The following is a 12,121-nucleotide window of genomic DNA, read 5'->3' as shown; positions in this document are numbered from 1 at the left end:
TCAATGTCTGGACGCATTTCAGTATAAACCAAGTCGTGGCGCACCGGTTTTAGTCAAAAGTTTAAAAAGTGCTAAGCAGGAGATGATGGCGAAGTAGTGAAAGAAAAAAAAAACGTGTTTTTTTCGAATTAAATGAGAATAAAATCTGTGTTCTATGCAATAACTAAAAGTTTAAATGTATATATAACGGGAAAATGCGATTACGAGATTGCGCCCCGTGGTAAGTCATCTCAGCGTATTCCTTTCAAGGTTTTTCACCTCGTCAATTTTCACGTGAGCGGAGTTGGAAAAATCCGCTACCAATTTTTTTTTACAAAACACCAAATTGGTCTCATGGACGCACAATTTCTGATAAAAGCACCAATCGGTCTACAAACAATTTAAATTCATTTTAACCGGAGACGTTCTATGCGGGTCTCGAAGAAGTTGTTCCGCTTTTATACGGCGCTTGAAAAAATTACTGAAGTTTTATACGGCCCGAAATTTTAGTTCCGATTGGAATAATTTAGCGTGCAAAAAAAAAAAAAAAAAATTTGAGCACCCGTGTGGTGTCCCTAGCAGGTCTATAGACAACAACATTCACAAGTTCAAGATTCACGAAGAATAAATGTGAATAAACGGCACATATATAGGTTTATAAAAATTTAGAAATTATGAAGGAAAGAATTTCATAATTGAAGAAAGAGGTAATTCCAAAATTATTGAGAAAAATAATTTCAGAATTAATGAAAGAAATAATTCTAGAACTAGGAAGAAGAGTAATTCCGGAGTAACAGAAAAAAAGTAAATCCAGAATCAATGAAATAAATAATTTCAGAATTTATGAGAGAAAAAAAAAAATTACAATTACTGAAACAAATACACTGCTGGCCACCGTAAATGCAACACCCTGAAGGAAGCATGCAAATAATATGAAATTTAAAACATGCATTAGCGGAGGTGAGATATGCAAATGATTAGAATTTCAGCGCAGACGCACATCACGCGCACCTGTGGCGCCACTTCAAAGCGCTATTTAAGGCTTGGAGATTTCGACGATTTGAAGTACGGCAATTGTGTTTTTCTTGTGGTTTTTTCAAAAAAACGATCAATTATGCCTCATAGAAAACAGCGATCATCTTTTGATCAAGTATCCGAGTTCGACAGAGGAAGGATAGTGGCCTACCGAGATTGTGGATTATCTTTCAGGGAAATCGGTAGTCGTGTTGGACGAAACCAAACAACTGTAATGCGGATATGTGATCGTTGGATGCAGGAGGGTACGACGGACCGACGTGTTCGATCGCATCCACCTCAGTGCACCACTTCACGTGATGACAGGCGTATTGTGCGTATGGCAGTAACGGATCGCTCAGCCACATCACGAACCATAGCACAGCACATTCAGTCTGTACCGCATCATCCAGTCTGCGCGTACCATTCGACGCCGTTTACAGCAGAGTGGTCTGTCCGCAAGACGTCCATTGCTTCGTCTACACTTGACGCAGAACCACAGACGTCTCCGCCGCCAATGGTGCGATGAAAGAAGGATGTGGACGGCACAATGGAATGAAATTGTCTTTACTGACGAGTCACGCTTCTGTCTGCAACACCACGATGGTCGGATTCGAGTCTGGAGACACCGTGGAGAGAGGATGCTGAACAGCTGCGTTATGCACCGCCACACTGGTCCTGCACCGGGTATTATGGTATGGGGCGGTATTGGATATCACTCTCGCACTCCTCTGGTACTTTAAAAAGCCAGCGCTACATCTCCGAGGTGTTGGAGCCAGTTGTCCTTCCTTACCTTCAGGGCTTGCCCACAGCCATATTTCAACAGGATAATGCGCGACCACACGTGGCACGCATTGTCCAAAGGTTCTTCGTCAATCGCCAGATTGAATTGCTTCCCTGGCCAGCTCGCTCTCCGGATCTTTCGCCGATAGAAAACATGTGGTCCATGGTTGCTCAACGATTGACCCAGATTACATCCCCAGCTGCCACACCAGATCAACTTTGGCAACGCGTGGAAGCTGCTTGGTCTGCTGTACCCCAAGAACACATCCAAAGTCTCTTTGAATCAATGCCGAGGCGTGTGGCAGCGGTGATCTCCAACAATGGCGGCTACTCTGGCTACTGATTTTGGCAGGAACCACACTTCACAGAAGTCTATAAATTTAATCATTTGATGCTTGTTCAACATGTTATCTACAAAATAAATATTGTTGCGATATCTCTTGTCTTTCTTGGTGTTGCAATTTGGGTGGCCAGCAGTGTAGTTTCAGAATTAGAGAAAGAAGTAACTCCATGATTAATGGAAGAAATAGTTCCAGAATTAATGGGAGAAATAGTTTCAGGATTAATAAAAGAAATAGTCTCAGAACTAATGAGAAATAATTTCAGAATTAGAGAAAAAAGTAATTCACTCAAAAATATTTTTAATAATTTGTCATAAGAAGTTATTCCATAATTAATGAGGGGCAGCGTCGTCTCTAGACCATCATGGGCCCCCGGGCCAAGTGATTTTTGCGAGGCCCACCTGGTAAATTATCGAAAATTTCAACGAAATCTCATTTTGTGAGGCCCCTCCTTGGCTTGAGGCCCCCGGGCCGTGCCCGGGTGGGCCCATGCGTTAAGACGGCACTGATGAGGGGGTCTTCAATAATTTGGGGCACTCCGACCAATCCTGTTGACCCTCTCGTTCAGACGTCACAAGTGCCGATGACAACCTAGCGAGTACAAAACCGGATACAAACATAGAGCACTGTTGCAGTGCTTAAGTGAGCACCGTAGTGATCGGTAGCAACGGAGTGAAAAAACCTTCTTTATTGGGTTGTTTAACACGAAATTCAACTCATGACTCTTTATTCAAACTGAATATGTGCGTAATTTTGTAGGTGCCGTATGCGTGCTGGGAGCACCACAGGAAAAATGTGATTTCATGGGTCTCGGAGAAAAATGTGGACCGATGATGTACTCACCAGGAGTGTCATTCGATGACAAAAGGGTCGGGACCGTCGAACGTTTGAATAAATATTGCAGGTAATTAACCTCTCCAATGTTTTTTTCTCACTCAATGAATTTTTCAATGAAATGTATTTTTCTTTCCCCTCGTCATTACAATAAGTAGCAATGTTTTGCCGAGGAATAAATATGATGCTGAAAAAATGTTTAGGGATGACCCATAAAACCGCGATATCTTAAAAACTTGTGCTTGTAGATGCATGAAAATTCTAGAGTGACACAACTAAACATTTTCCACTAAAAACAATTTTAACGAGTGCTGCACTTTTTCAGAAAAAAAAAGATTAAAGTTATGGGGTCAAAGTCAAAACGCGGAAAAAAGTACGTATAAGAACAGTTAAAAATTATGCGAAAAATGTTGTTTTAATCAAAAGAGACACCTTTTTTCTTTATAAGCTTTAACTTTCGGGATGCCATCAAATAATGGCATCAAATGATGGCATCCCGAAAGTCATTTATAACTAGTTGTGCAATCGTCTTCCAAACTTCTTTGATCAAAGCAATAACATCATGATTGTTTTCGTACTGCGTACCATTTGCATACGCTTCGTGGGTCAAAATGCCAAGTAAGTGCTGCTCTATAGACTAAGAAAAAGACTTCTCGATCACGACTCGGAGAGTTCCCCTGAATTGGCTTCAAACCAATCCGTTTTAGACTTTAAAACATGTACAGAAGCATTATCCTGTTGAAACTGTCTGAAAGCTATGAGAGGTACCTCAGAAAATAGAAATTCTGCCAAAACTATCTCTAAATGCCAACACTCCCAAGATATGGCGCTGTCGTTGCGTAGACCAGTAATATTTGAAACCATCGAGTCCATCAAAACTTCTTTTCATCAAAGAAAACATCCTACTAGGTACCGAAAGATACATGCTGTTTGGCCGGTTCACGTCGCTTTTATCTGAGCTGTTTTATAAGGAGAGGTTTTCATTTCGGTTTTGCATACTGGAGAGAATTCACATTTGAATTTTTTTATCACATTAGGCACCGATCGACATGTGAAAGGTAAGTTGTATTCCTTCTGGAATCATACCAGAGAATTTTTTTTCACGTAAAAACTGCGAATAATCGCCTTTTTCTAACGAATAGTAGCAGAAAAAAGCCTTTTTCCGCAAACTTTCAGTCCATAATTCTCGGGGGCCCACTTATGAAATTTTTACTCTTTCCGCCAATACATGACTAGACATCGAAGTAACTTTGAGAGAAAGTATTTCCCCCGTCTCAATGTTCAATAAATATGTTGTCTTTGGCATCTTCACTCTTTCAGAAAAAACAATTGATTTCATAGTGTATGACTGATAGAAACAGTCTGTTACGCCAATATGACAAAAATGCGAATTTCTTTCTTCGACGTCAGAAATAACGCGCGTCCTTATACTTTTTCCTAGGTTTTCATCTTCACTATAATTTCAACAATTTTTTCTGAAAAAGTGTTGCAATCACCAAATTTTTTTAGTGAAAAATGCTTAGTTGCACTCGTAGTTGTCACTCTGAAATTTTCATTACACTTACAAGCACAAGTTTTCAAGATACAGCGGTTCCGATGTCATTTTCATTGTACTTTCGCTAGGCCTTTCCCGGTGTTTCTTTGTCGATAGTAAATTTTTTTGGCCCACGTGCTCGTAAGAAGGGAATACCTGGTTCATTGTTTTGCGCAATATATTTTGGTATATATTTTGATATACTTTTTGTAGGATTTATTCTTATCAGTTATTTCTGGTTTTAAAACAAGCTTCGTTTTTATTACTGAGCTTTTAGATTCTAGCACCATGCATAAATCAGAGACGTGGAATGAAACATATAGCAAATGAAAAATTAAAAGTGAGAAATAAATGAATCCTAGTCGGCCTCTAGCCACTTCGCTCACGAGCAATTGGAGAGAAATTTGGATGATCTCTGTTTGACGAATCGGCGATAAATACGATACAAGTTTTGATAATCTTGTTCTAACGTAATGGCATGTTAAAAAAAGGAAGGGGAAGAAAAGTAGAAAGTAAGGGAAAAAAACAGATGAAAGAGAGGAAAATAGTATGTTACTATATAATCTCTCTTACCTGTAATATTTACTATAATACTACAGATGAGAGATAGTAGGTATGAAATATATTTCTCTTTTCATTCTCACTTACCTGTTTTCTTTCCCCCGCTTATGTACATGCATATAGTACAACCTATTTAACCTTAGAATAGAATTTTTTCCTCCTCATCACGGAGATGAAAAGAAACACTTTTTTTATAGGGTTGCAACAAAGTTTTATGGTGATGAGGAGAGAGGAAAGGAAACAGACTCGTTTGAGTTTATTCCACTGGTGGTATTGTCTGTGGCGTCGGTGTGCCATTTTGTGATCTTCTTCGTTATCTTTAATTTCTCTACGGGATTTTTAGAAAAACACGCATCTCTGGATTTGCGAGATGTGCTTTTTTTGTGTTTTTTATTACTCTCTGCTTTTTTCATTTTCATTCACATTATTTTTTGATCGATCAAATTTTTTTCTTCCGATGTCATTTTCATTGTACTTTCGCTAGGCCTTTCCCGGTGTTTCTTTGTCGATAGTAAATTTTTTTGGCCCACGTGCTCGTAAGAAGGGAATACCTGGTTCATTGTTTTGCGCAATATATTTTGGTATATATTTTGATATACTTTTTGTAGGATTTTTGGGCGTTGGTGCTAGCGGAAGGCCTAGACTTTTTCCCGGGTATTTTCAAAAATTTTTGTTATTTCAATTTGGGCCTAATTGTTTTAGTGAATAGATAGTTAGCTAATATTAATCGTACTTTGCATCTTGATACTTTTTAGGGGTGTGTTGTATTCTTTATATACAGTATATGTATTTCTTCTTCGTGATTGAGTGTTGAGCATTTACTTGATATTTTTTCGTATAATCTTTTACCTATATTTTGCCTTGTAATGTCTTTCAGGTTATTTATTTTTCTGTTAGCATTTCTTCCTCTCCTACTTTTTAAATACAGTTATTTTGTTTCTTATCTAGATTTAGTATTATTATTAGTACGCCTCGACCTTGATTAGTGTTGTGCAGGGCTTGCGACGGGAGGTTTCCCTGATCGCAAGGGATAGTAGCTGATAGCTTCAAGTGTCACGGTTGTTTAGAGAGGCAAGTTTGGAGCACGAGGTCGAAGCGTTACGGGAGAGAGTTAGGGTTTTTGAGGGCCCGGGTATATAACGGAGCCACTTGTTACTGAAGAAGCAATCTTCACGAATAACCACAGTTTAGAGAGGGATTGGGTGGTTGATGATGTGAGGATGAGGGTTATAGTGATAGGGTGTAATTATCGAAGAGCCTATGGTTAGGGAACCGGGGAATAGGGTGCCACCATATCTCAGGGTAAATTGAAATGCATACTAATTATCACCAGGAGGTTGGGCAATAAGAAAGATTTTTTTATAAACTGTGATATCTGTGGAAGTACTAGACCGTGTAGCCATTATAGAATCTTGGGCAGATGATGGCTATGAATCATTCTGACACATCTCAGGATACGATACCTTTTTCAAAAAATAGATCAGGCAGGAAAGGAGGTGGAGTTTTGCTTTGCATGAAGTCATGTTTGAAGGCTTGAGAGTATAACAACAAAGTAGATATATTGAAACTACATAGGTTGAGCTGGAAAACAAAAAGCGTCATGGTAGGAGCTTGTTGTAATCCACCGAATAAGGATCCGAATTGCATCTCCAAACTTCATGAGGGAATTTTCTATATGTGTAAGCATAAGAGGGGTTGTCATATTACGGGATTACAATTACTCGGGTACTGATTGGGAGAACCTATGGGCTAGAGATTAAAAGGATAATTTCTTTTTTAAGTTGGTGCCCGACAATTTTTGGTATCCGCAAAGGAAGACTCGAATTCTTCAATATGTTTACATACGAAGAACACAGGCTTCGGGGGGATATGATCGAAGAGTTTCAAACTTTCAACGGGATGGGTAGGATGAATCACCGTCAATCAACTGCTTCTGCGAGGGGACACCGGTATCAAACAAATCCAGGTTGTGGTGTTGCAGGGAGTTTTTCTCTAATAGGTTTGTCAATAAATGGAATCATAAGCGTACGTCGAATTTTCTCGGGGGGGGGGGGTTACGTTTTTCCTGTAAAATAACACTATAATCTCGGCTTGGGGGGGTTAGAACCCCAAAAAAAAAAAAACCCTTTGCGTACGCCAATGAATTAAATAGCTTATCTAAGGGGGTCGTAAATTCTAAAACAATTGATGCGTTTAAAAAAGAAATACGATAGACATAGTGGAATAAATCGAGAAGCTATCCATACTTAGATAAGACAACCATAACCTTTTTTATTCGCAGTATATTATTAATTATTTTTGGTGATATTATACTTTTATATTGGAATGCTATATTTTATTTGTATTTGACATCAATATTTTTTATGGGTATAATTTTTTCAGCCACCTCGTTGGGTAACTTGCCTGTTATGACCTTTGTAACCCTATATAATGACAAATAAACTGCTAGCGAACTATATAATGTCAGATTGTGTCATAGGCGTAAACTTTTATCCTGAACCTATTATCATGAGCCTGAGCCCATTTAGTATTTACCTGCATATCGATAATACCTATAGAAATATTACGTTTGAACCCCCTCTCCCCACAATATTTTTGAGCCCTTTCAATATTTTCAATAACTTCACGCGTCTTTGCATATTGTACTTCATGCTATTTCTAATTTGATAACGCACTAGTCAGTTTCACATTCTCTCACGCTGCGGAATTATTCTAATATACGACCCCTCAAGAAACGAGGTAGAGGAGAAAAAAGATTTCGAGCAAAAAACATGTTTTTATCTACTCACGCAGAAACTACTCAAGGTTATTTTCTTATCTCAATCGACGCACACACTTGGCAAGTGAAAGAATGGTGCGCGTTCTGTATTTCTTCCATAGAACTTCTGACGCAATATTACGTCCGAAACATTGAACGGGTTAATTAATAGAGTGATTAAATAATGAACATGAAAATAATCAGTTACAATAATTTCATCAGTTTAAATGCCATGTTTTTCTTATCAATGTAGTAGTGGCGCGAAACATGCTAAATGCTCATTGGATTTCATATCGTCGTGTTTCCGGAATGGACGAGGAGCTTCGTTGCGAACACTGAAGGGGAATTACGAACAGTTCCTGAGAATTTGTGTCCTCACCGATGAAGAGAAGACAGGCTGAGACATAGTTGGGAATTTTGGCTCTTTTCCTTTAAATTTACTTTTTTCTTATAATTCATATCAAGTATTTTCAAAGAAAAACAATTATTACAGTAGAACCTCCCGAATCCGAACGGATCCATTATCCGGACACTTTTCGACCGAATTTTTTTTTTTTCATCAACCGGGGGTTTTTGATGTTGTTACTTTACCAAAATACTTCTTTGGTTTTTTCTAATATATACATCCGCCATTTTTTTTTTTTTTTTTGTACCACTTATTGTTGGTGTCCACTGTGATTTTCGGGCATCTGGGAAACAATGATGACATCTGTGTGTCTAAATGCATGTGATTAGTCACAAAGTCAAATTTGGACAAAAGAACTTTCCTTTCTTCATTCCATCTGCCCATACTGTATAGTTAATCATCGTGTTTCAGAACTTGTTCAGCGCTCTATTATTTTCTCATTATCCAAGTGAGTATCCGAACATGCCGGAAACGTCAAGTGATGTGGCAGGTATGAGCTGCAAAAGTAGTATAGCGTTTCAAGTACAGTGTGATTGTAATTTTAGTTTCCGAGAACTCTGAGTAGTTTTTCTCAAAAACTGCCTATCCGATTACAGCCAAATTTTTAGGATATCTTAATGAGACCATGAGAGAGCGATTTATGAAATTTAGTAAAGTTCGATTTTTGCTCTTGTTCTTCACAATTCTTCGATTGCGGAACTTTTTTATTGCATTTTCCCATGGCCCATGTAGCGTATACGCCAAGTTTCAATGTAATACGCCTATCAGAACGGGAGCTACATAAGTCTGATTATTTCAGTATACGGACACTGCTCAGACTAATGTAGCCCCCGTCAGTATATTGAAATTACTTCGACCTATGTAGTGCCAGTTCTGTAGGACGTATTCCATTGAAACTTGGTACATACGCTATATGGACCATGGAAAGAAATTAAATTCAATAAAAAGGACCACTTTTTCACCTGGTGGTCGAAAATTGAACTTTTTATTTATTTATTTTATAAATCTCTTTCCCATGGTCTCATTAAGATATCCTAAAGATTTGGCGGTATTCGGATAAGCATTTTTTGAAAAAAAAACATAAAAAAACAACTGCTCAGAGTACGAGAACATTAATTACAATCACCGTGTATATGTGAAAAAGTTGAAAAAGCTAGAACGCGGAACACCAGTACGAATATTGTGTGGACAACATAGAATCGGGGAATTTACCGTTTACAATCTTCAGAAATTTTACAATCTTTCAGAAACAAAAAAGTTTTTTCTTCGGATCTCTGAGCAATGACTAAAAAAATTGTATAACGAATAAGGTGTTTTTCCCCTCTGGATAATTATTAACGCGGTATGTGAATTATAAATTATGGTTTTTTGGTTTATTTGATAGTATACGCATATACATATTGCTTTATTAATTTTTTTCAAAGGAAAATATCAATCGAAGCGCCCAAATAGACATATTACTGCTTTAAATATGAAAAATTAGGAAGTAAAAAAGAAGATCCATAATCCGAAATCACCTAGATCCCGAGGAGTCCGGATTTGAGAGGCCCTACTGTATTTTTTGAAGGGATTCTGACTTATCACAAAAATTAGAAACTTTGCCTGGTTTTAATTTATACAAAAATTGCCACGTTTTCAAAACAAATAAAATTCAATTGGTCGAATGGTCGACGCGTTTCGGCTCTTCAATGGAGAGCCGTCATCAGGACCTCGTGGTCAGAATTCACACGAATGAGTCGTGGAGGGGTAATGTTCACGTCTGGTCGTCCGAAGAGTTCGCCCCTGTATTTGCTGCGTCCGAGTGGTCCCCGGATGCGAATTGGGGAACCATCTGTTGCAAGGTGTTGAAAATTTTGTCAAATTTTGTGACAAAATTTTCAACACATTGAATTCTGACCACGAGGTCCTGATGACGGCTCTCCATTGAAGAGCCGAAACGCGTCGACCATTCGACCAATTGAATTTTATTTGTCTTGAAAACGTGGCAATTTTTGTATAGATTCTGACTTGTTGGGAAATTCGACTTGAGAACATATCGAATGAGGATAAGTTTGGCTTGACTGAAAATTTTGACTGCCAAGATTCTGACTTAGACTTTTTCTATTACAGTGATATTGAAGACAACGGAACTCGCAAAAGAAAAGAAGGATGAACTGATCCGAAAATGTGGCGAAGCAAACCATTTCATCTCCGAAACCGATCCGCAAGCATTGAAAGCCGCATGCGAGTGAGTACATCGTTGGAATTAATCATAATTTGATTCTTATTGATTAATATCAGTATTTCTGATATCAATTCAATATAATTTCGTTTACAGTCACTTCGACGAAGTCTCTGACTGTTACTGGAACTTGATTGAAGGATATTGCGGAAAAGAAGCGATGAATTTGATCGAGAAAGTCATCCTCAACAAAGAGTATCTCAAGCCGATGGCGTGTCGAAAAACAGTTGATTAAAAATTCGATTCATCGCAATAAACTTACTTAATGCAGAGCAATTTTGAGGTCTTTTTTTTTTAGCAAATTTTGTTCACAAGTACGTTTCCAATTTATTCGTCATACCCAATCCTTCATCATCTCTATCTTGATGCAGTTTGAATTAAATCGTTTGTCACTAAATATAAGCGTAACTCAATTTTACGTTTGATATTAAGTTAGTTTAAATTCTGAAATAAAAAAGTCTGTGAAGCAAGTTCTCCTGCTTAAAATCCCAAAATTTGCTGACGTTTCCTCAAGAACACTGCTTGGCTAACTGGTGCGAAGCTCAACATGCCTAAAGCCATGGCCACACTCATGTCAAGGCTGGCCTAATTGTCATTCGCAAATGTTTGCTTCTTTCCCCCGATGCAAAGAAACAGCATCGGCATAGGCTAGCTATGTGTAGTAGTAAAAAGTGCGTTCCTGTCCGTAGAAGCGTCTATGGGAGACGTCGAATTTTTCTCTACAAAACTTTCACTGCTATGGCTACACACTGGCTCAGCTTGGCCCAATATTCTTTGGCGAATATTTGCCAAGAATAGTACCGGTTTTTCCACAACACTCTTCGTGTTGTTACGTTCTTCGACCAAAGTGTGGCCAGTTGGATTCGAACATTGAGAAGAAAGGCGGCTCCCCTCCTCCTCCAGAACTAGTAAAAAACTATCAAGAGCACGTATAACACACATACAGTGACAGTGTCAGGTATATTTTAAATTTTAACATAACATTATATAAATTGGTTACACCCGAATATTAAATGCCGATCAATTTTTTTGCAGTCAGTATACATATCCTGAGTGAAATTTATAAAATATCACCTTATTAAACAGGCTTTCACAAATTTGTGCTGCAGTATTGTTCATATCTTGATTATTTTTTAAGAAAAGATGAAAAAGTTCGAGAATTTTCCACCAGGTGGTGCTTGGGTTGCTATTGTCTCATAGCGCATGTCCGATTCAGTATATTCGGACATCGCTCTATCTTCATTCGTTTAAAAGTTATGATCACTTGAAGATCTCGTATTCAATGACAAATGCGCAGCCTCTTACAATCATCTTCTACATCTCTTAAATCATTTCGGCATGCCCAAAAGATGATATTTTAGAGAAATAAAGAACATGGGAAAATTTCACAGTGAAAATTATATTTCATACATATATGTATTTCATGATACTGGTTAAACCTCCACCTGGTGACGAATTCATGAACTTTTCTGTACTGAATTGAAATCTAATCAAGTTGAAATAAAAATTTCAATCCTCACCGTGTAGAACTGCTTGTAATTACTAAAAGCTAAAAGTATTCATGGTTTATAAATAATGTAGGGAATAAAGCCATGAAAAAAGCTAAGTGAAGAGATTTATTACTAGATGTTTCGCTGCTTGTATGTATTTGAGAGACTGATTTGATAGAACCTTTGTAAGTATGGTATTA

General features: G+C 37.9%; 1 long non-coding RNA gene across 1 annotated transcript; it reads left to right on the top strand.

The window, feature by feature from the left end:
* Positions 1-2,923: 2,923 nt before the first annotated feature.
* LOC149088993 (uncharacterized) lies at positions 2,924-10,699 on the top strand. The gene is made up of 3 exons (XR_016195444.1): positions 2,924-3,021; positions 10,320-10,437; positions 10,528-10,699. It is a non-coding gene; the product is annotated as an uncharacterized LOC149088993 (long non-coding RNA).
* The last annotated feature ends 1,422 nt before the right edge of the window (positions 10,700-12,121 follow it).

This window comes from Pholcus phalangioides, unplaced genomic scaffold (genome assembly GCF_987345545.1).
Source record: "Pholcus phalangioides strain wild (caught in Gottingen) unplaced genomic scaffold, Ppha-v1.0 ptg000003l_1, whole genome shotgun sequence".
Lineage (NCBI taxonomy): Eukaryota > Metazoa > Arthropoda > Arachnida > Araneae > Pholcidae > Pholcus > Pholcus phalangioides.
Note: the sequence above shows the minus strand (reverse complement) of the source record. Positions and strands in the feature narration are given on the sequence as shown.